This window comes from Mobula birostris, chromosome 3 (genome assembly GCF_030028105.1).
Source record: "Mobula birostris isolate sMobBir1 chromosome 3, sMobBir1.hap1, whole genome shotgun sequence".
Classification (NCBI taxonomy): Eukaryota; Metazoa; Chordata; class Chondrichthyes; order Myliobatiformes; family Myliobatidae; genus Mobula; species Mobula birostris.
Window position 1 is genome coordinate 28,320,740 of NC_092372.1, and position 25,376 is coordinate 28,346,115.

The window sequence follows — 25,376 nt, forward strand, 5'->3', positions numbered from 1 at the left end:
GGTTCCCAGTCCCCTGCAACTCTAGTTTAACAGCAGCCCCCATCATTGACACCATGACTGCCATATTGTACAGTTTAAAGTATAGATGACAGTAGTTAGGCACAGTGATACAAACAGACATTTCTGTGGCTGTATTATCTGCCTGGAGCCCAGTTCAAAGATGCCTGAGGGGGGCACAGAACATTCTGAAAGGGGGGGGGGGTGCATAATCACATGTGTGGTCCATATTGTTATAACCATGTAGGCAGGAAGTCCTACAATGAGAATTTAGTGATTTAGACCGTAGACCATTGAACATAAGAGCAGAATGAGGCCATTCAGCCCATCAAATCCATTCTGCCATGTGATCACTGCTGATTTGTTTTCCCTTTCAAACCTGTTCTGCAGTCTTCTTCCTGTGACCTTTGAGCCTCTTCCTAATTAAAAACCTATTAACCTCTGCTTTAAATATACTCAATGATTTGGCCTTCACAGCCATCACCCTCTGGCTAAATTGAAGATCCAAGGAGGTATGGAGACCAAGGCCTTGAAGCTTATTCATTATTTTGAGGGGTTGGTAGTACTGAATGCTGAGCTATAGTCAATAAAGAGCACTCTGATATATGCATCTTTGATGTCCAAGTTGATTAAAGTGCCAGTGAAATAGCATCTGCTGTGGACTTCTTGTGATGGTAGGCAAATAGGCAAACACTCAGACAGGAGTCGATATATTTTATCACTAACTATTCAAAGCACCTCATCGCAATGAATGTTAGTGCGACTGGATGATAGCCATTACCGTGTTTTTCTTAGGCACTGGTATAAATGAAGCTGCTGAAGTGAGAAGTTAAAGATTTCATAGTCATTGAGTACTAAAGCACAGCAACAGTCCCATTGCCCAACTAGTCCGTTCTAAACAGTTATTTGGCCTTATCCGATTGACCTGCACCTGGACCACAGTTGACCCTTGACTTTGGGTTTAATATTTGTCAGTGAAATATTTTATGCAAAAAATGGTTTTTCAGACAATGACACTCATTAAGTTTTGTACTAGACTTTTGATTGAGGTAGTGTACTCAACTCTTAGAATTTTAAGATGGACAGACCACTTGCAGCTTTCAGGAGTCCTCATGCAGACTGTGTACCTTAAGAGACCAGCTCTGGTTAAACAATCAAACATCAGACTTGAGGAATGGAAGGCGGCTGGTGTCATGATACCCTTGGGCAGGGGTCCCCAACCTTTTTTGCACTGTGGACCGGTTTAGTATTGACAATATTACAATAATCTTGCGGACCAGCCGACCTGGGGGAGTGGGTGGGTGTAGGGTTGCTAATGGACAAGAGTAGCAGTCAAATACGGGACACTTGTATTTAACCCGAGAAAGACTACTGTGACCATGAAGCCTTGCTTGGGTACCTGTGTGCGCATGCGTGTACGTGCCGATTTTTTTCTGCAAATCATTTTTGGCGACTCTGTTCAGTGAAACTACACTGTACATACATTATTTCTATTTTATATAGGCTGTGTATTTATCATATCATTCCTGCTTTTACTATACGTTAGTGTTATTTTAGGTTTTATGTGTTATTTGGCATGATTTGGTAGGTTACTTTTTGGGTCTGGGAACGCTCAAAAACTTTTCCCATATAAATTAATGGTAATTGCTTCTGCGCTTTAGGCCATTTTGGCTTACAAACGGTTTCATAGGAACGCTCTCCCTTAGCGGGGGAAATATGGGACAAGGGCAGTCCTGTATGGGACAAACCAATTTAGCCCAATATACGGGATGTCCCGGCTAATACGGGACAGTTGACAACCCTGTGGGGGGGAGGGGTGTTAATCACGACCAGGAATATAGGTGATAAGTCAACTATAAGTCACTTATAAGTGGCTAATACACTCAATTTTGTTTCTAAAAGGGTTTATCTAACGAATTTAATATTAAACACACAGCGCATATTTTCCTCGCATGAATATAGTGATAAGTCAATTATAAGTCATTTATAAGTCAATAGCATTATAACATTTTAAATAACATTTGGATATTAAACACACAGTGCATATTTTCCTTGTATGAACATATAAAATCATTGCAACACACCAATATCGCTGAGTTAGTGGGAGCCCTGGGCTTGTTTCCCTGCAATAAGATGGTCCCATCGAGGGGTGATGGGAGACAGCGATACTCGAAGGGAGTTCCTTATGTCCAGTCTGTTCTGCAATTTAGTTTTTGTTGCATTCATTGCAGAAAACCCTGCTTTGCAGAGATATGTTGGAAATGGAAGCAACGTTTTCAGTGCTTTTGTGGCTATCTCAGGATATTTAGCCTTGACTTTGATCCAGAATGCCAGCAGAGATATTATGTCAAACATACTTTTCAGCCCATCGTCATTTGCAAGCTCGAGCAGTTGACCTTCTTCCCGCGCTGACATGGATGACGCGCGGGTAATGACCTTGCGTGCGTTCAAGTTCAACACTGCGTGACAGGGAATGAGGAAAGGTGCAGCTGACTCATATCCCCAAACCATATTGTTTCCTTGCACATGCTTTGCGGCCCGGTACTGGTCTGCGGCCCAGTGGTTGGGGACCACTGCCCTTGGGGGAAAAATAGATGAAAAAAAGTAGTTGTATTCCATTTTCAATTGTTTTAATTACATACAACTTCTAAGACAACGTACAAGCAACAAGGAATGCTGGAGTGCTTTTAGGAGTTATCAGGACTGGCATTTGTACAGAGCAGATAAACACATTTTAAAGCATTTACGATTCTTGCTGTGAGGTCAAGAGCCCAAGATAATGATTGGTGCAACTATACTTCAGCTTAAATGCTGGCAGTTCTATGATGGGGCTAATACTGTAACTGGAATACAAAAAAAGTGTCTGAACTCTTCACAGTTCTCTGTGGAATGTTCAAAGTAACTTCAAAGAAGTATATATGTTACCAAGTACAGTTGAGCATCTCTTGTCCGAAATGCTTGAGGCCAAAAGTATTTTGAATTTTGCATCTGTATATTGAGGTACTTTGGGATGTCTCTGGTGTGCAGAATCCTGTGCATCACCTGGGAACCTTCCTAGCATCTTGTGAAATTTTCCATTTGTGACGTCATGCCAGTGGTTAAAAAAATAGGATTTCAGTGGTTCGTGGATTTTGGAATTTTGGATAAGAAGTACTTAACTTCTACTACCTTGAAGCGTATTTTCTTGGAGTCATTTATCACCGGGGGGGGGGGAGAAATACAATATAATTGTGTAGTACCTTGTGTGAGTGGCATTTCTACATCCATCTGTTGTGCTGCAAGTGTTGGTAACTCGTCTATACTGGGGGACATCCCACTTACGCTTGCGTGACCTTCCAGAGCTTGATAGGAAATTTTCTATCATTGACAAAAACAAATTCATTGAAACAAGAGAATCAAACACTTGATCATACTTTCATTTACTTGGTGGTGTTTGCAGAAACGCAGACTTGACTATGACTGCGCTGAATACAGTAATGAAGAATGCAGTGTTTCTGGCAATAACATGAGAAATACTGGCGAATTGTGAGATTCAGTAGTAGTGAGTCATGTAACATGGTTAGACTTTGACTCATTCTCCTGTCCTAACTCCAGGCTAAATGAAAGCAACAATGATGATTTTAATTGCAATGCTATACAAAATCCATTTTCACCTCAAGTTCAAAAAGCATGTGAGCAAGGAACTGCAAATTTGATTTATCCAGGAGTATAATAAGTTCCAAGAAGCATGTATTTTAAATCTCAAAACATGTGACATGGTTTATAAAAATCACACTTCATTTGCTTCAGTATGTATCTAATTGCAAAGGCCACTGAATTGTGCCCCTGGCTAATGTAGCAGCAATGTCAGGTTAATTATTGGTGACCTTGGCTGACACAGCAGTGATGTTAAACGGCAGCTATACTCTCTCAATGTTGCAAAAGGAGGACTTCTTAAAACGAGACACCACTCAGGTGAAAATGTTTTGGGGGATAGTTAAGAACTATTAGAATAATATGCTGCGCACCAAGGACTAGGAGAGGTTTAGTGCTACTTAGCCGGCTTTCAGTTTATGTAAACAGGAAGTTCACTCAGCAAGATCAAGGACTTGTATCAGGACCACCAATCAAACAGCCATGCTCAGCGATGCCAAAAGAATCTTGTTCCAACACAAGGGGGGAAGAAGCTTACAGAAAGGAAAAGTGCAAAAAAGGACACTGGCAAACAGATTGGTTGTCTATGCTTCTCTCGGAATACAATCAGGTTGGTTCTGGAAGTATAAACGTATGGTATTCAGCACAGCCAGTGGTGCAATGAATAGGTAGATTTGTTACCGCTGTTTAATGCGAAGTTAAAGAGAAATTTAATTATACCTATATCAGTTTAATGGAAGCTGATGTTGAAATTGGCCCTCATTTGCTTAAACTAAATTTGCATAAAAGTAGCGTTTATGTTATGTATTTAGATTGAAGTGAATGTGACCAAATTTTGGGAGTGGGAAACTGTGCCATTGCTGCTTCTTTAAGCATTTAGTAAACATATGGTGACATTTTTTTTCTATTTTTGTCAAGGAAAATGTCTCCTTTTCTTTACTTGGCTGTGTCAGAAGAATTTCATTATTTCATTCAATAACATAAGCCAAAAGGGCAGTTAGTACTTCATGCAGGATTGAATGTGAACTTTTAAAAAAATATATAAAGTGCATCAAGATTTCTGAGCTGCCTTAACTCTGATGTAAACAATTATGGAATAATTTTCTACAACCCTGTGAACTTCCGAGGACTTTGTGTTCCTCAGTTACTGGCATCTTGATTACCTTTACCTCATTTTTTTTGGCAGCTGTCCATTAACTATAAAGGCTCAGAGTTCTAGAATTCCTTTTCTAAACTCCACCTATGTCTCTTTTTCTCAGCTGTTCCTTAAAAATTACCACAAGATTTTGGATTTTTCTTCCATTGGGCTATCTGTGATGTTCTTATCTTTGTGATCTCCATGGTTCTGATTGTCAGTGTAGCCCCCTGGCCAGCCTCAGGGTCGCTCAACTCGCTGTCGTCTGGGGAAACAGCCCTCAGCCCCGCCAAACTCGGTAATAGTTTGTGTGGATGCTGTGTGAGGTACCCCACCCCGCCCAAATAACAGACGACACACCAGATACGATTAAATGATTTACAGTTTATAGATATTACTATATAATTAATAGAGAATAAAATATAAAAGGAAAATAAAAGGCGCTACACTTATCTAAGTTCAATCTCTTCGTGCACAAATAATTGGAGCTCAGGACCCTTCTTCTTCACCCTGCAACCCCTCGGACCACCTCACCCTGCCACCTGGGACCAACAACGGTGGTTGACCAGACACTGCACACAAGTCTGTCTCCGTCTCCTCTCCTTGCCGAACACCCTGGACCTCAGACTCCTGCTTGGGGTCCAACCCCGTTAGCGGACTCACAGCACCTGGTCCATCCTCTGTCTCTTTCTCCCGCCTTCTGCCCAAAAACCCACACATCACACTAACTTACAGACACACACAAAGAATAACATCTATCCCAGTTGGTTTGTTCATCCTCTTATCAGTAACATGATCCAAACAAACTGCTAGCGGGAGGACTTTCTCAGCAGTTACATAACAAAGAAGCCATTTTAAATATAGTCATAGTCATAGTCCTACTTTATTGATCCTGAGGGAAATTTGGTTTCGTTACAGTTGCACCAACCAAGAACAGTGTATAAATATAGCCATATAAAACCATAAATAATTACATAATAATATGTAAATTATGCCAGGAAATAAGTCCAGGACCAGCCTATTGGCTCAGGATGTCTGACCCTCCAAGGGAGGAGTTGTAAAGGTTGATGGCCACAGGCAGGAATTACTTCCTATGACGCTCAGTGTTGCATCTCGGTGGAATGAGTCTCTGGCTGAATGTACTCCTGTGCCCACCCAATACATTATGTAGTGGATGACAGACATTGTCCAAGATGGCATGCAACTTGGACAGCATCCTCTTTTCAGATACCACCGTCAGAGAGTCCAGTTCCATCCCCACAACATCACTGGCCTTACGAATGAGTTTGTTGATTCTGTTGGTGTCTGCTACCCTCAGCCTGCTGCCCCAGAACACAACAGCAAACATGATAGCACTGGCCACCACAGACTCGTAGAACATCCTCAGCATCGTCCGACAGATGTTAAAGGACCTCAGTCTCCTCAAGAAATAGAGACTACTCTGTCCCTTCTTGTAGACAGCCTCAATGTTCTTTGACCAGTCCAGTTTATTGTGAATTCGTATCCCCAGGTATTTGTAGTCCTCCACCATGTCCACACTGATCCCCTGGATGGAAACAGGGGTCACCGGTGCCTTAGCCCTCCTCAGGTCCACCACCAGCTCCTTAGTCTTTTTCACATTAAGCTGCAGATAATTCTGCTCACACCATGTGACAAAGTTTCCTACCGTAGCCCTGTACTCAGCCTCATCTCCCTTGCTGATGCATCCAACTATGGCAGAGTCATCCGAAAACTTCTGAAGATGGCAAGATTCTGTGCAGTAGTTGAAGTCCGATGTGTACATGGCAGTAAATGACTACGCAGTAACATAGAAGAAGAAACCCTTACATCAGTTTTGTTACTATGACACTGCGAGGGTTGTGAGTGACAACTCAGTCCCAGGCAAAATATACAATGCTCTTGCCCACCAATCTACACTAATGGCCTTTTGACTGTTCGTTATTGTCAAAGGCCTTCAAACACATTTTAAATGTATCCAGTAATCAGGGATATTTATATTAATATTTCAAATTTATGTCATTGAAGATTTAAAATGTAAGTAACACCTCTACACACTTTGAGTATTGTGTTCAGTTCCAGTCGCCTCATTATAAGAAGCTTTAGAGGGGCTACAGAGACTTACCAGGATGCTGCCTGGATTAGAGAACCCGTCTTAAGTGGAAAGCTTGAGCAAGGCAGGGTGATCCTCTTTAGGGAGAAGGAGGATGAAAGGTGCCTTGATAGAGGCATAGATGGATTGGACAGCCAGAGACTTTTTCCCAAGGCAGGAATGACTCATACAAGGGGGCCATAGCTTTAAGGTGTTGCAAGGAAAGTGTAGTGGGGAGGGGAGGGATATCAGAGCCAAGTGCATTTCTTCACACAGGAAGTGATAGATGTGTGGAATGCATTGTCAGCGGTGTTGGTAGAGGCAGATACATTAGGGACATTTAAGAGACTCTTAGATAACACGGATGCAAGAAAATATAGAGTTACTGTATGTGGGAGGGAGAGGTTAGACTGATCTTAGAACAGGTTAAAAGTTCAGCAGAACATCATGGGCTGAAGGATCTATACTATTCTGTGTTCTACATTTACTATAAATTAATTAAAATTATTAATTTAAATGAGGAAAGAAAAAAAAAACTACCTCTCTATAATTGCCCTTTTGGTGGCCCAATAATGGCCCAATTCATATGAATTCCACCAATGGCAGCTATACCTGGCCTGAAATTGAGGAGCCAGATGCAGCAGCGTCTGTCCTCCAGCTCATTTCTGACTATTGTATTGCAAAGCTTAGAAGCAGAAGTCAAGAGCAAACTGACCTTTGCACTGAAGTTAACTGGAGTTTCTCTCTAGAAAATCATGTGAAAAACAATACAATCTGGCTTAATGTCTCCTGTGACTCAGTTGCAAATTTTGTCTGCATACACTTCATTGAAGAATCTTAGTGTGTTACTACATTCAGTGTGTTGAGGTGTTTTGAGAGGGCTCCTGTGTCTGGATCACAGCGGAGAGCGGGTTGGGGTGTCCTGTGTGTAGATCACAGTGGGGGGGGATGAAATATTTCAAATCCTTCCTGAAGAACGACTTGGGTCTGCTCCAACCTGGATCCATAGCAGTACCATTTCACTGGCTCTTCACTCAACCCTGGAACATCTGGACAGTGAAGATGCGTAAATCAGGATGCTTTTCATTGACACTAGCTCTGCATTCAACGCCATAATTCCTCCTATAATAACCAAAAAGCTCCGAGACCTAAGCCCCAGTACCTCCTCTTGCAACTGGGTCCACGATTTCCTGCCCAGTCAGTTAGGATTGGCAACAACATCTCAACAACAAGCATCAGCCCAGGTCCACCACAAGACCTTCTGCTTAGCCCTGTGCTCTGCTGGCATTATACTCATGACTGTGAGGCTAAGTACAGCTCCAGTGCCATAGTTACGTTTGCTGATCACACACTGCTGTTGGCTAAATCAAAGGTGGTGACGAATCAGCACATCGTTGGGAAATTGAAAATCCGGCTGAATGGTGTCACAGCAAACTCTCACTCAATATCAGCAAGGCCGAAGAGGTGATTATTGACTACAGGAGGAGGAAACCAGAGGTCCTTGAGCCATTCTTCATTATGGGATTAGAGGTGGAGAGTGTCGGTATCTTTTAAATTCCTCAGCATTATTGTTTTAAAGGATCTGACCTGGGTCCAGTATGTAAGTGCCACTACTTCTTTAGAAGTTTGCTAAGATTTGACATGTCATCCCAAATTTTGCCAGTTTCTGTAAATGCATGGTGGCAAGTATACTGACTGTTTGCATCACAGCCTGGCAGAGAAACACTAATGCCCTTGAATGGAAGAACCTAAAAAAAAAGTATTGGGTATAGCCTAGTGCATCACAGGTAGAGCCCTCTCAGTTGTTGAACACATCTACAAGGTGTGCTGTCACAGGAAAGTAGCATCTATCATCAATGACCACGACATCCAGGCCATGCTTTCTTCTCACCGCTGCCATCAAGAAGGAGTTACCGGAATCTTTGGTTCCAAACCACCCAGTTCAAGAACAGCTACTGTCCCTTAACCATCAGGCCCCCGAACGAGTGTGGATAATTTCACTCACTCCAAAACTGATTCCACAACCTGTATGCTCACTTTTAAGGTCTCTACAGCTCCTGTTCTCAATATTATTTATTACTTACAGTCTATGCAAAAGTATAGGGTGCCTAAGTCTTTTGCACACTAGTGTAGTAATTTTATGTATTGCACTGTACTGCTGCCACAAAAAAAGATGAATTTCATGACATAAATGAGTAATAAACCTGATTCTGATATGGGTCTCCATTGTGGACTGAGAGTGGGAAGCGGGCAGGGAGAGGGGAATCATGGTTGGGAAAAGGGGAAGGGAGAGGGGAAGGAATAGGAAGCACCAGAGATACATTCTGTAATGATCAATAAACCAGTTGTTTGGAACCAGACGACCTTACCTCGTGTCTCAAGGCTAGGTGTGTCTGCACCCTTGGCACTCCTTCTCTGTCACCTGTCCCACACACCTCCCACAGCACAACCTCGCTATTCACAAATCCTTTGCTCCCGCCAGAATTACAAACTCACTGTCTGCTCCACATTGACACATACAGTACTGTACAAAAGTACTGGGTGCCCTAGTATGTGCCTAAGGCTTTGCACAGTACTGTATTTATACATTATTTTGTTTTTCTTGTATTTGTACTACTTGATATCTTTTGCACACTGGTTTGCTTGTCTTTGTGTGTAGTATTTCATTGATTATATTGTGTTTCTTTGTATTTATTGTGAATGCCCTCAAGAAAATGAATCTCAGGGTGGTATTTGGTGACATACCGTACACTGCATGTACTTTGATAATTTACTGTGGGCTTTGAACTTTAAAGGTAATATATCGTCAAATTAAATTCGAATTTGTTTCAACCAAAGGATTTTGTCCCATTCTTAAGTAACAGAAAATGCGTTCTTGGCCATAATTAATTTTCTATAACTAGAGGCCCTGCTTTCCCGTAATTGGAGGTGGCATGGTATTGTAGCAGTTAGTATCATGTTGATACAGTGCCAATGACCCAGGTTCAATTCTGCTACTGTCTCTGTAAGGGGTTTGTACATTCTTCCCATGACTATGTGGGTTTCTTCTAGGTGCTCCAGTTTCCTCCCACATTCCAAAGAAGCAATGGTAAGTAGGTTAATTGGTCACATGGGTGTAATTGGGCTGCATGGGCTTGTTGAGCTGGGGGGAGGGGAGGGAATGTCGACTCAGACCATGAGAGGCCTGCGTCGGGCATTTTCATGCCTTACAAGGCGCAGATTGGAAGTCTATGTGGGGCGCCACTCCTCGCACAGACTACAGCAATGTGTGATTAAGTGCCTTGCTCAAGGGCACAAACATGCTGCCACAGCTGAGGCTCGAACTAGCGACTTTCAGATCACTAGACGAGCACCTTAACCACTTGGCCACGTGTTGAGCTGGAACGACCTGTTACCGTGCTGTAACATAAATAGATAAAAATTAATAATCTTTGAATTAAACCAGAGGTTACAACATCAAAGCATGATATTACCTGCAATATTTTGACTTTGAGAGCATTCTGACTTGTTGCATCACTATCTGGTTTGGTTGGGCGGGGGTGGGGGGGGCTACTGCACAGGATTAAAGTAAGCTGCAGAGAGTTGTAAAATTAGTCAGCTCCAGCATTGGTACTAGTCTCCGTAGTATCCAGGACATCTTCAAGGAGTGGTGCCTCAGAAAGGTGGCGTCCCTCATTAAGGACCCCCATCACCCAGGATATGCCCTTTTCTCATTGTTACCACCAGGAAGGTACAGGAGCTTGAAGGCACACACTCAACAACACAGGAATAGCTTCTTTCCCTCTGCCTTTCGGTTTCTGAATGGACCTTGAACCCATGAACTCTACTGCACTACTTCTTAAAATTTGTTTTTGTGCTGCCTATTTAATTTGATATACATACATATATGTCATTACTGTAACTCACATTTTTTTCTATATTATGTATAGCAATGTACTGCTGCCACAAAATTAACACATTTCTCGACATATGCCAGTGATATTAAACCTGATTCTGACTCTGAATATTGATCATGCTAAAAGTTTCTGAATTAGAAGAGAAATTGCAAACTGTTCCGGGGTGGGTTTATTCCTTCAGTTCTGCATGAGACCAATCCAGAGAAGTGAGTTGTAAATCAAGTGTATGGAAAAGTTACACCGCACTTGAATAATGGAAAACTTAACAATGGAAAATTCTCAAGCAAGTCCAATCTATAACACCAGGCATTTATCATCTTGCAGATCCTGTCTGGCTTGCACATTTGCGCATGAGGAGCATTTGATGGCTGTGGGCTTGTCGCTGGAGTTTCGGAAAATGAGCAGTGATCTTGTTGAAACCTATTGAATATCGAAAGCCCTCAAGAGGGTGGATGTGGAGAGGATGTTTCCTATCATGGATGAGTCTAGAACCAGAGGGCACAGCCTTAGAATAGAGGGAAGACCATTTAGATCAGAGATGAGGAGGAAGCTTTACAGCTAGACGTTGGGGAATCTGTGGAATTCATTGCCGTGGATGGCTGTGGAGCCCAAGTTGCTGAGTATATTTAAAGCGGAGATTCTTGATTAGTCAAGGTGTCTAAGGTTATGGGAAGAAGGCAGGAGAATGGGATAGAGAGGAATAGTAAATCAGCCATAACAGAATGGCAGAGCCAACTTGAAGGAGCAGAATTAGGCCATTTGGCCCACTGTCTTGTGGTCTGATTTCCTTCCTATCCCTGTTTTTATTCCAACTGTCTTTTATGTTTGGACTCAAGACTGAAAAAGCCCTAAGTCACTGGTGTTCTCACAGGATAAGTTTGTCGTTTCAACGTAAACCTACACTTAGGCGAATGCTCTTCAGTGTTCAGTGACATCATCAGGTTATAGCTTCCAGAACCAGCACCTTTACGTATGATAGAACCTTCAATTGCACACCCAACCAATCTTTGCCCCAATGATTATAGCTAGCGGACATTGGGACAGTTGTAACCAGCGGAAAAATGGAAAGTCTAGGAATGCAGAGTTATTGTTCCCTCTAACCACAGGACTTCATAATGAGTTCCTCATCTTCCACACGGCAAGGGTCAGATTGATCTTCATCTAATGAAGTAAACTAACAACAGGAGGTTGCGTCTGTAGGGGCCTGGTTCTATCGGAACAGTGTGGGGCTAGAAGATGGAAGGAAGGAAAAATCAAGGCTAGGTGATTGTAAAGGAATATCAATCAGCTGCATCCATTCACATTCTGCCCTTAGGATTCATGATCTTTCCCAAACATGACGTTCACTGTTTAAATTTAATTCAGGTTTCCATGCATATTGTTTGGCACTGTTTTATATAATATGTACATTGTAATAGTGTCCCATTTGGCACACTCATGCTGTTCTGCCTACCACCATAACATTGGGTGATTGTTATGCAATATAGTCAAAATTCAAGAAACTATCTCTTGCTCATTGTCATAGAGCACTACAGCATAAAAACAGGCTCTCAGCCCATCTAGTCCATGCCAAACTCTCATTTTGCCTAGACCTATTGACCCACATAGCCCTCCATACATGTACTTATCCAAATTTCACCCAAATTTTGAAATCAGACCCACATCTACAATTTCCACTGGCAGCTCGTTCCACACTCGTACCCCTTAAATATTTCACCTTACAACTTAAACTGATGACCTCTGTTTCTAGTCCCACCTTACCTCAGAGGAAAAGGCCTGCTTGCATTTACTCTGCCTATACCTCTCTTAATTTTGTCAAATCTCCCCTCATTCTCCTATGCTCCAGTGAACAAAGTCCTAATCTATTCCAGCTTTCCCTACAACTCAGACCCTCAAGTCTGAGCAACATCCTTGTAAATTTTCTCAATACTCCTTCAATATTTTTGATATCTTGTTGATAGGTGACCAGAACTGTAGACAATACTCCCAATTGGTCCTCATCAATGTCTTCTACAACTTCAACACAACATCCCAACTCCTGTACTCAATACTTTGATATATGAAGGCCAATGTACCAAAACCTTCCTTTACACCACTTTCTGTCTGTGACAATTTTCAAGGAATCATAGATCTGTATTCATAAATAGTGAAGATTTATAAATGACCCTTATCACACAACATATAATCTTTCATATTGAGGAAGGTACATTCAGTATAGCTTTGTTATAATATATTACTAATCTACATAGGGCATCTTACCAGATGCACTGTCCCTACACACCTGAGAGCTCATGGCATTGGAGAAATACTCCTGGACACAGTTCTTGTATTGATATGTTGTCGTGTGCCTTTCTCCAACATATCCCAGTGATATCTGTAAAAGTATTGCAATAGAAACAAAGGTTTATACGGTCTTGACAAAGATTACAGGAAGAAGGCAGGAGAATGAGGTTGACAGGGAAAATAAATCAGCCGTGGTTGGATGGCAAAGAAGGCTCAATGGGCCAAATGGCTTAATTCTCTCCTTCATCTTATGGTGTTAAATAGGCATCCATTAGTCTAATGAGACCATGGATTTGCGCCTTGGAAGGTTTCCAGGGCGCAGGCCTGGGCAAGGTTGTATGGAAGACCGGTAGTTGCCCATGCTACAAGTCTCCCCTCTCCATGCCACCGGTATTGTCCAAGGAAAGGGCACTAGGGCCGATTCAGCTTGGCACCGGTGTCGTTGCAGAGCAATGTGTGGTTAAGTGCCTTGCTCAAGGACGCAACACGCTGCCTCACTAGACCGACACCTCAACCACTTGGCCACGTGCCAACACATTGGTGTTATGGTGTTAACACCTGTAGTTATTATTACAATTGTTTAATTTCCTGAAGCAATGAAAATTAAAGTAACACTTCCTGACTGTATTTGAAAAAGCATTTGCATTTTGAAGGGTCAATGCACAGCTGTTAATAACAGTAGGAGATTATTTACCCTTGATTACATCTATTGGAATGTCAGATTAAATCACGGATACTGTGTCCATTCATTAATTCTGGGAGACAGGTTTCCAAACTCTGACTTCTTAGTGAGATAAATGCTTTCTTCCTTATCTTACTGAATTTTCTAGCAATACCAGCTAAAGTAATCTCACTGTCAACTAAAAACCATTTCATTGTAAATGCAAGTAGTGATGATTAAAGGAATTGATAAGAGTACATCACCACTCTATATCCTATTCAAAGAGTTGTTGTCTATTTTATCAAGGCTTTTGGCAGTTAAACAGATAGGTAATCCCTTGGAAAGAAGAAAAGCAATGGTACAATATCTTTAAAAGCTGTTTATCATTTTACATGATTTGGGCTTGTATAGTGCTAAATCCCAATACTTCAATGGCTCATACTAGTATCAGCTGCTTTCCACACAAAAAAACACCTTCTGAGGAAGATGGGAAGAAAAAATATGACCATTCTTTATTAATGTTTGTGTGCTGACAGTGGGTAAAATAGTATGTAGTGCATTCAGGATAGGCACCCAGGGGCATGTTATGCTGGTGTCGGAAGCATAGCAACACTTGCAGATGCCCAGCATAACCCTCGCTGATTTAATTTGACACAGACCAATATATATTTCACTGCATGCTTCGAGGTACACGTGACAGATAAAGCTTATCTCTTATCCAGGGTGCATGCTGGAGGGTCACTTGGATGGTTTTTGTATTTTTATTTCTTTTATTTGGAGATACAGCGTGGAATAGGCCCTTCTAGGCTTTCACATTGTGCTGCCAGCAACCCCTGATTATAACACTAGCCTAGTCAGGGGACAGTTTGCCATGACCAATTAACCTACTAACCAGTACATCTTTGGACTGCAGGAGGAAACCTGAGCACCCAGAAGAAACCCACATATTCCACAGGGATGACATACAAACTCCTTACAGAGGACGCCAGGATTGAAGTCTGAATTCTGACGCCCTGAGCCATAATAGCATTATGCTAACTATTACGCTACCGTGGCATGTAATAGATCATTGCAGACCCAATGGATTCTTCTTGTGGCTTGGGTGGGAGGGGCAAAATATGAGACAAGATACAGACTTGTGGAGGAAATTATGGTTGGAAACTTCCTTGGTCCCTCACAAACAGCTGGAAGGCAGCCAATATAGCAAGAAGGACTGAGCATCAGACAACTAGTGAGTCCTGACATCCATCCAAACATGCTTTAAGTATGATCACACCCAATTTACGTAGGATTTCATCCTTTGGAGTAGTGCCTATGACAGGTCCAAGCCTAGATTTTTGACCTCTAACTCCTCTGAAGGTTGTTAATTTCTCCTCTCTGCATTTTTGTCAGTTGTAATGGCTTACTCTTTTCAGAAAACCTTGAGACTGTAGCCTCAGCTTGCTGAGGTAACTATGCTGACATGAGAATCTGTCTGATTTATCACCTGGTGCTGGTCACTTCAGCAGGAGTAGGAAAGCTGTGTTAATCTTTGACATAGTGGGTTTCACTTTTCATTATGCAAATAGGTAGTTATTAAGAAATTTCAACCCCTGTATTTTCAAACACAAAGCTGGCTTTAGTTTCAGTGAGTTATACAAGTAATTTGAGATGCATCTGTTCTCTATCTGCGTTGTATTCTGTGTTGCTTGTCTATTATATATACTATTGTAACTAGTCACATGAGTGCAGGCATGATATAAGAAAAGTATTTCTGCTTTGTACAGGGCATTTTGGCTCTGGGGGCCGATGAATGTCATATCTTTTGTTGACCACTTAGTTACGCTTATCTACACATAAGGACGCTCGAGTTTCATCGGTTCAAGATTGTATGTTTTGCAAATTGCTAGGAAGGGATCGATTGCAGTTCTTTGACTTTTGGAACAGTCATTATTGAAGTTTCTGGAGGGCACGTCATACAGGCATAACAAATCCATGGGGCTCACCAGCAGCAGCAATTGATTTGTTAGAATTGGCTGCTACATGAGAATTCAAATGTGTTTGATGAGCTTGAAAGAAATGCAATGTCTGTGAGGTTCAGCAAACCTGTGTATGAAACTTGATCAAAATTGTTCAATAGCATTAAGGGCCTCACCACCTGGGCCATGTCTCCTCATAACTACCATCAGGGAGGAGGTACATGATCCTGAAGACCCACACTCAGTATTTTAGGGACACACATCAAAGTTGCTGGTGAACGCAGCAGGCCAGGCAGCATCTCTAGGAAGAGGTACAGTTGATGTTTCAGGCCGAGACCCTTCATCAGGACTCGGCCTGAAACGTCGACTGTACCTCTTCCTAGAGATGCTGCCTGGCCTGCTGTGTTCACCAGCAACTTTGATGTGTGTTGCTTGAATTTCCAGCATCTGCAGAGTTCCTATTGTTTGCCTCAGTATTTTAGGAACAGCTTTCCCTCCATCGTCAGATTTCGGAACGGTCTATGCAACCATGAACACTATCTTACTATTCCTCCTTTGCATTATTTATTTATTTTATTGTAACATGCAGTAATTTTTATGTCTTGCAATGTATTGCTGCCACAAAACAGCAGCTTTCACAACCTGATTCTGATCCTAAACTTTTCTATCAAGATGTACAAGTGGATTGCGAATAATGAATTAGTTGATAGATGAGTGGCTTGCTGACACTTTAATGAATGAAACATCGTACCTGTATGAATATCCAAACTCGTATTACTGAGAGACTGGCCAATGTAATAGAAAATGCAGCAGACTCTGATCTGAGAGACGACTGAGCAAGTGAAAGCTGTATAAGCACTGGTGGCTGCTTCATTACAAACAATTTACAATTCAGCTTAGTGCTCAAGAGCCAGGGGTACCAGAATCTCATGTTTTATTTGCTGTTAGTCACTGGTAGAGAATATTCACCAGGCTCTCACTACATTTCAGATCTGTGTGGAAGTGTTTAACTATAGCCATATTGAGCATGATACTTCAACTACCATCTCATCAGCAAACTAAACTAGAATAAAATCAGCCATGTTGAGTTTGACCTCATGGATTACTAATGAATTCTGTCTATGTAGCTCTTGTCTTTAGCATCGCCTGGCTCTTTAAACAGTAGAAAATTGCATGTTAGTATAGTGATGATGTATAATGGTTAAGTTTTCTGGGCAGAATTAATGTTCCTTTCAGGAGCACCAAAGGCCCTGGCTGTCACCCTTTCTGCCTCTCACTGTTTAGGCTCTTTGATTTGATTCAGATGATAAGCATAGAGAAGTTGGTGCAGACTCAGTAGCTGAAGGGGGTGTTTCCACACTCCATGATTTGTTTATTTATTTGTTTGTTTGTTTATTTATTTATCTAGCGATACAGTGCAGAACAGGCCCTTCTGGCCCAAAGACCCACGCCGCCCAGCATCCCACCTATTTAACCCTAGCCTAATCACAGGACAATTTACAATGACAAATTAACCTACTAACTGGTTCGTCTTTGGACTGTGGGTGGAAACCAAAGCACCCATGCGTTCGCAAGGAGGACGTACAAACTCCTTGCAGAGGTCGCCAGAATTGAACTCCGGGCTCTGACGCCCTGAGCTGTAATAGCATTGCACGAACCTCTATGCTACTGCGGTGCCCCCTGATTTTTTTGAGTTTTTGCATTTTTGTGTCTGAACTGCCGGGAGGACAACTGATGGATTTATGATAGTTCATTTGTGAAGGATATCTCACTACCAGCTCCCCCAAAAGGAATGCATTTCCTTGTTGTCGTGCAGACGTACCATCATTCCCAAATGCAATGCTGTTGGCGGTGAACTACTTAACAACATTGATGTTGCATCTGTGGAACATTGTTATCAGTTCGTTCTTTATACTAGTTAGAAGTGAATGAAAAAGATTGAAAGATAGAGATCTGGTCATATTTTAAGAAAATTTATATATTTTGTTGATAAACAAGTTAACAGTTCACATTATTTACGACAACGCAAGTAGCATTGTACTCATTATCATTATTATGTTCTTTGTTGTATGACATAGGTGGTCATGGTCTACATGACCATGATTACTCTTGGCAAATTTTTCTACGGAAGTGGTTTGCCATTGCTTTCTTCTGGGCAGTGTCTTTACAAGACGGGTGACCCCAGCCATTATCAATACTCTTCAGAGATTGCCTAGCGTCTGTGGTTGCGTAACCAGGACTTGTGATATGCATCTTGCGACCATCCACCACCAGCTCCCATGGCTTCATATGACCCCGATTGGGGGACTAAGTGGGTGCTACATCTTGCCCAAGGATTACCTGCAGGCTAGTAGAGGGAAGAAGCACCTCACACCTCTTTTGTTAGGGACATGTCTCCACCCTGCCATCCATAGCATTGTACTATTGTATATTTAACTATATGTCAACTTGTACGTCTATATAATATCTGTAATATCTTATGTGCGGTATGTGATATATGTACTGTGTTCTGCACTTTGGTCCCAGAAGAACATTGTTTCCTTTAGCAGTATACATCTCTACGGCTGAATGACAATAACCTTGAACTTGAAGTTGAGACTTTCGCAACTTAGCTATTAGCAGGTGAAAGCACTTAATTGCTGTGTCAGTAAGATGGGACCGAAAACATTGAGTTTTCCATAGCATTTTACAGCTCTTCATCTGGGATCTGCAGATTTCAGAGAAACACTGTGCCTAAGGTTGCTCATTTAATTGGATTGAATGGAACCAAATCAGCTTGTAAACTCTATAAATCAGTAGAAGCTACAAATTTGCACATTAAAACAGCAATGGAAGTAGATGGAATTGAGCTGTAGTTCTTGATCCTAACAGGGTAGGTGCCAGCTCCACCAACTTCCCATTTCCTTCCCATCAGCTACACTCAGTGGCCACTTTATTAGGTACAGCAGGTTTGTGGTCATCTGCTGCTATCACTGTTTGCTTCAGGGCTCGTTGTGTTGTGCATCCAGAGATGCTGTATTGCCGCCTTTCTGTCAGCTTGAACCAGTCTGCCCATTCTCCTCTGACCTCTCTTATTTAACGAGTCATTTTCGCCCACAGAACTGCCACTCGCTGGATGTTTTTTGCACCTTTCTCTGTAAACTCTAAAGACCATTATGCATGAAAATCATGAAATCAACTGTGCCTGAGATAACACAAACCACTTCATCTGTCACCATGGTCAATGGCAATTAGATCACATTACTTCCCCATTCTGATGTTTAATCTGAACAACAACTGAATCTGTTGACCATGTTGGTAGCAGACACCAACAGAATCAACAAACTCATTCGTAAGGCCAGTGATGTTGTAGGGATGGAACTGGACTCTCTGATGGTGGTGTCTGAAAAGAGAATGCCGTCCAAGTTGCATGCCATCTTGGACAATGTCTCCCATCCACTACATAATGTACTGGTTGGGCACAGGAGTACATTCAGCCAGAGACTCATTCCTCCGAGATGCAACACAGAGTGTCATAGGAAGTAATTCCTGCCTATGGCCATCAAACTTTACAACTCCTCCCTTGGAGGGTCAGACACCCTGAGCCAATAGGCTGGTCCTAGACTTATTTCCTGGCATAATTTACATATTAATATTTAATTATTTATGGTTTTATTACTATTTATTATTTATGGTGCAACTGTAACGAAAACCGATTTCCCCCGGGATCAATAAAGTATGACTATGACTATATCTGCATGCTTTTGTGCACCAAGTTGCTACCATATGATTGGCTGATTGGATATTTTCATTAATGAGCAGTTAGACAAGTGTACCTAATAAATTGGCCACTGAGTGTATCCCCAGGCTCAGAGCTGATTCAAATGAACTAAGTCTGGCAAACTGACAGGTCTGCATTTGCTCAAGTACAGCAGATTTCCAAAGGAACAAGGGATGGAAAAGTCATTGATTTTATTAAGAGCTTAAAGGAAACTGGATAGTGTTATAATTTTAAACTGCAATCAGAAAGTACTGGAAATCCTCAGCAAGTTAGACCATTTCTGTGACGAGGGAAAGACCATAAAACATAGGAGGAGAATTAGGCCATCTGGCCCATTGAGTCTACTCCGCCATTCAATCATGGCTGATCCTTTTTTCTATCTCCTCCTCAAACCCAGTTTCCAGCCTTCTCCCCGTAACCTTTGATGCTCTGTCCAGTTAAGAACCTATCAATCTCTGCCTTAAATACACCCAACAACCAGGCTGTCACAGCTGCATGTGGCAACAAATTCCACAAAATCACCATCCTTTGGCTAAAGAAATTTCTCTGCATCTCTGTTTTGAAAGGGTGCCCCTCTATCCTGAGGCTGTGCTCTCTTGACCTAGACTCCCCAATCATGTGAAACATCCTTTCCACATCTACTCTGTCTAGGCCTTTCAACATTCGAAAAATTTCAATGAGATCCCCCCTCATCCTTCTGAATTCCAGCGAGTACAGACCCAGAGCCATTAAATGTTCCTCGTATGATAATCCTTTCATTCCTGGAATCATCCTTGTGAACCTCCTCAGGACCCTCTCCAATGCCAGCACATCTTTTTTAAGATGAGGGACCCAAAACTGTTCGCAATACTCAAGGTGAGGCCTCACCAGTGCCTTATAAATGCTCAGCATCACATCAGACTTTGCATTATCTGCAAGCTTCTTGATCATTCTCTACCTTATGATCAGGTCTAAAACATTCATGTAGAATACAAAAAGCAGGAATACTGAGACCCTTGGACCTCCACTGGCAGCAGCTTTCCAGTCACAAAAGCACCTGCCACGCGTTACCCTGCCACAGAGCCAATCGTCAGTCCAACCGGTTACTGCTAAAGGGGTTAACGTTTTGTTTAAAGACCATGCATACAAATGTAAATGCTGCTCTTGGCCAGCTATCACATGGATATGCAAGGGTTTGTCCTGATTATTGTGATTCCCAGCACTGCACGATGCGGCATACCTAAACTGAATAGACAATTAATATGTGGTGAGAAATGCTGCTGCTCGTTCATTGTCACTGTGGATCTTCGATACCAGTAATGTGTACTTTATCCTTTCCATAATATTTTTTGTCCACTGGAAGACTCATCTCTAGGTCAGGATGTTGTAATTATCTGCACCTTGTGAATGTTATTACCAACGACAGTGTTTATCCCTGACTCGTGTTAGCATTGCTTTGTTAAAGGAAGGCATTTTCTGAACAACATAGTTAAATTATTTTAAGCAGATATCACACTGGTTTCACAGGGCAGTGTACTTAGGTTTAGATACAGCGGGTGTTTCTAGTGGTGAGACAGATTAGCACTGAGGGCACAGCCTCAAAATACAACTAAAGGCATCCGTTAGTCTTGCGAGACCATGGATCTGCGCCTGGAAAGTCTTCACTCTCCAGGACGCCGGCCTGGGCAAGGTTGTATGGAAGACCAGCAGTTGCCCATGCTGCAAGTCTCCCTTCTCCACAACACCAATGTTGTCCAAGGGAAGGGCATTAGGATTCATACAGCTTGGTACCGGTGTCATCGCAGAGCAATGCGTGATTAAGTGCCTTGCTCAAGGACACAACACGTTGCCTTGGCTGGGGCTCGAACTCACCACCTTCAGGTCGCTAGTCCAATGCCTTAACCACTTGGCCACGTGCCCACAAAATACAAGGACATCTCTTAATAACGGAGATGAGAAGGAATACTTTTAACCAGAGGGTGGTGAATCAGTCAAATTCATTGCCACAGACAGCTGCAGAGGCTAAGTCATTGGCTGTATTTAAAATGGAGGTAGATAGGTTCTTGATTAGAAAGGATAACAAAGGTTACAGGGAGAGGGCAGGAGATGAGGTTGAGGGAGATAATAAATCAGCAGTGATCAAATGGTGGAGCAGCCTTGATGGGTCAAATGGTCTAATTCTGCTCCTATGTCTGATGGTGTTCTGAAATAGATTTCACCAAGGATTGTGATAGGATCCCACATGGCAAACTGGTTTAGAAAATAAAACCCACACAGGACGCAAAGGAGAGTGACCAGTTGGACTGACGATTGGCTCTGTGGCAGGGTAACGCGTGCCAGGTGCTTTTGAGACTGGAAAGCTGCTGCCAGTGGAGGTCCAAGGGTCTCAGTGCTCCTGCTTTTTGTATTCTATATGAATGTATTAGACCTGGATCATGAGGTAGGGAATGATCGAGAAGTTCAGCAGATGATCCAAAGTCACCGCATGTGACAGTGGAGAAAGGTGTGAATGTGATAGTCAATTGGGCAGAAAACCGAGAAATAGTATTTAATAGAGAGAAGGATGCTCCAAGATCCTTTTTAACTGAAAAGGTTGAGGTTCTTTATGCTATATATATAGCAGTTGATGCCACTTCTTGCATTTCCATTGGAGAAGGCATATATTGTAGCTGATTAACACAGAAATAGCTGGTTGAACTCAGCCAGTCAGGTAGCATCTTTGGAGGAAAATTAACAGTTAAAGTTTCGGGCAGAGACCCTTCATTAAGACTGGAAAGGAAGGGAGAAGAAGCCATAATCCTTATAGTATTATCAACCTTGTAGTCAATTATTTGTTAAATGCAAAGGCTGGTGGGGTTGGAGAAGGAGCTCTGGGGGACCCTGTTCTTGTTCTGTCTAAGAGGAGTGGGATCTAGAGCAGAGGTATGGGAAACAGATGAAATATGGTCAAGAGCTCTGTCTTGTAGAGAGGAAGATACAGTTCACGAAGAAGGAAGATATCAGAGCAACTGCAATGGGAGCAGAGGAACGAGGAGCAGTCAGTGGCGTCCTTACAGGAGACAGGGTGGAAGGAAGTATAATCAAGATTGCTGTGGGTGTCTGAGTTTGAAACAGATGTTTGTGTCTAGCCCATCCTGTGAAATCGATATGGAATGATCCAGAAAGGGAACAGAAGGGAAGAGTCAAAGATGGACCATTTGAAGATTAGAGGCAGGGTGGGATGGTGGTGGGAGAGGTGGCAGCAAAAGTAATGACACTTTAAAGTCCCATATTAGTAGAAGAAGCAGCAGCGATGGTCTTTGAATAAAGATTTGAGGAAAGGGATCTGACTAAGATGGAAGAAAGGCTGTTTCATGCAGCCTACTAAGTGACAGATGGAGATTGAGGCCACCTGTGTGCCTATAGCTACACTGCTGATCTGGAGAAAGTGTCTTGAAGGAGAAGTTGCGCACAGTGAGGTCAAGTTCAGCCAGGCCAAAGGCTGTGATGCTGGAGAGGAATTGATTGGGGGGGGGTCTGTTTAATAAAAAAGCAGAGGGCCCTCACGATGTCCTGGCATGGAATGGATGTATAGGCAGATTGCACGTCCATAATAAAAATAAACTGGTTGGGGACCAAGAAACTGGAAATTGTCAAAGTGGCAGAGGGCATCCGAAGCGTCATGGGTATTGGTGGAGGGAAAAAAATAGAGTAGGTAATGCAGGACAAATGGAAAACATTTCAATTTAAGCAACACACAAAATGCTGGAGGAATTCAGCAGGTCAGACAGCACCAACAGAAAGGAATAAACAGTCAACATTTCAGGCTGAAACCCTGTATCAGGATTGAAAAGGAAGGGGATGACACCAGAATCAGAAGGATATGGATGGGGAAGGAGTTCAATCTGACAGGTGACAGGTGAAACTAGGTGAGGAAGAAGATGGGTGAGGGGGAGGGGGATGAAGTGAGAAACTTGGAGAAGGTAAGTGGAAGGTGTATAGGGCTAAAGAGGAAAGAATCTGATATGAGAGGAGAGTGGATCGTGGGGGAAAGGGATGGAGGAGAGGCACTAGAGGGAGGCAGTGACCAGGTTTGGAGAAGAGAAGGGATAAGAGGGGAACCAGAATGGGGAATGGACAAAGAGAGAAGGGGAAGGGGGAGAAATTTTCAACGTAAGATTTTCCACCTGAATTGCCTTCACTCAATAACCGTCCCAATTTTGGCGAGTAAGCTGCAGTAATGATCTTCTGATCTGCAGGATGCAGTGTGATGATCACAAAATAATTATAATTTCTTTAGTGCAGTCTTTTTTAACAAAATAAACTTTATTCATTATAAAAATATTTACAAGAATAACCATTCAAAGCCTTTCATTGTGGTTTGCTAAGGATAAAAGTGTTATGTGATGTGGAAGTTGCCATTGTGAAAATTCTGCCTCATCTGATATCATGAACCACTTTTGGGATCAGCTAACAGTAAAGATACCCATCAGAACAAACCTTGCCAGGAGTTGAAAACTAATTTTCACACCATACTAACAGTTTTTCACTACTTCCCATGGCCATTTGAGTCCCACTAATTTCGTAGTCCTTAAAAGATTCAAAATTGTTTCCTGTCATTCTTCAGTACAAGAGTGTAAAGGAGAACAAAATGATTGTTGCTGTGGATCTGATGTAGCTTAAAGAAACACAATGATCATAAAAAAAACACAAACATAAATATGAAAGCAATCCTATAATACTCAATGTACAAGTAATTGTTATATACATAGACTTATCGTATGTATATGGTGACACTATGATGTGTCTGTATTGACAGTGGTGGGGTGGGTTAATGGGAAGTTGTATTGATCAGCCTAATGGCTTATAAATTCTAGTTACTTGTAGTTGTCAGACCACATCTTTGACCAACTAATGACATTTCTGACCAGGATATTGATACTAATTGCCTAATAAGTTGAGACTTGCAGCTAAATCCATGGTGTCAAAGAAAAGAATTGTTCAACCTCCTTATCCAATTTGTAGTGTGCCTGAATAGCTTCCTGCAGTTCTGTGATTCTTATTGCTAATTTTCAATTCCTTTCAAATAACAGAAGGTTTTAAAAGACCAGAAGTAACAGAGGTGAAATATAAATGTGAAATAACCAAACTATTTGACACCAGAAAATTTAAAAGCTCTGAACAGGATTTTAGTTGTAATTCCCAATGACGTTAGTTACTTGTGGATGCAGATTGGGAAAGGCTATTTAAAGTAACTTGGAAGAGTAGAATTTCACTGTGGCTCCGGAGTACTCTGGGAACTGATTAACCACAATGTTCACATGACTGAGAACATTCCTGTGGAACCATCTGAATTGTCCATAAGAGCCACAGAAACATTGCTTTTGCTTGAGGGGCCGAAGATTGTAATCGCTTTGATAATTGTTAGCTTCTACATTGTATTCCCTGGAGGGAAATTGAGTGTTGTTTAGAAATTGTTTGGCTGCTAACTGTTTTTGTTCATTATGTATTTATTTAATCTTATAATAAAGCTAGAGTACTGGTAGCTGAACATATTGGTTACTTAGCATGTTTTGAGGAAATATTGGAAATAAATGGTTAAATGTTATTCACAAAATGCTCAAGGAACTAGACAAGTCAGACAGCATCTATGGAGAGGAACACGCAGTCGACGTATCAGGCCAAGACTGTTCATCAGGACTCATCATAGATGCTGCTTGACCTGCTGAGTTCCTCCAGCATTTTGAGTGTACTGCTGTAGATCTCCAGCATCTGCAGAATCTCTTATGGTTAAATAATGTCATTGCTGAGACTTAGGCTGTATGTGAAGAACATTGCATCCATGATACAGAAAATTACCTTTGTTCTCTGTATCCATGATCCTTGTCTGTATTAACATTGATTGTGGTCAGCTTGTGTGGATCAAGTGGGAGTGTACATGTGAGCAGGCCTGGGAAGAAGAACGTGAAATTAGCCAGTGAATGCTCAATGTGGAATATGTACTTA

The 25,376-nt window shown here is 42.0% G+C and overlaps 1 protein-coding gene across 5 annotated transcripts in view; it reads left to right on the top strand.

Moving 5' to 3' along the window:
- pdzd2 (PDZ domain containing 2) overlaps positions 1-25,376 on the top strand; it is a 485,375-nt gene that overhangs the window by 174,596 nt on the left and 285,403 nt on the right. The gene's annotated exons all lie outside the window — the stretch shown is intronic.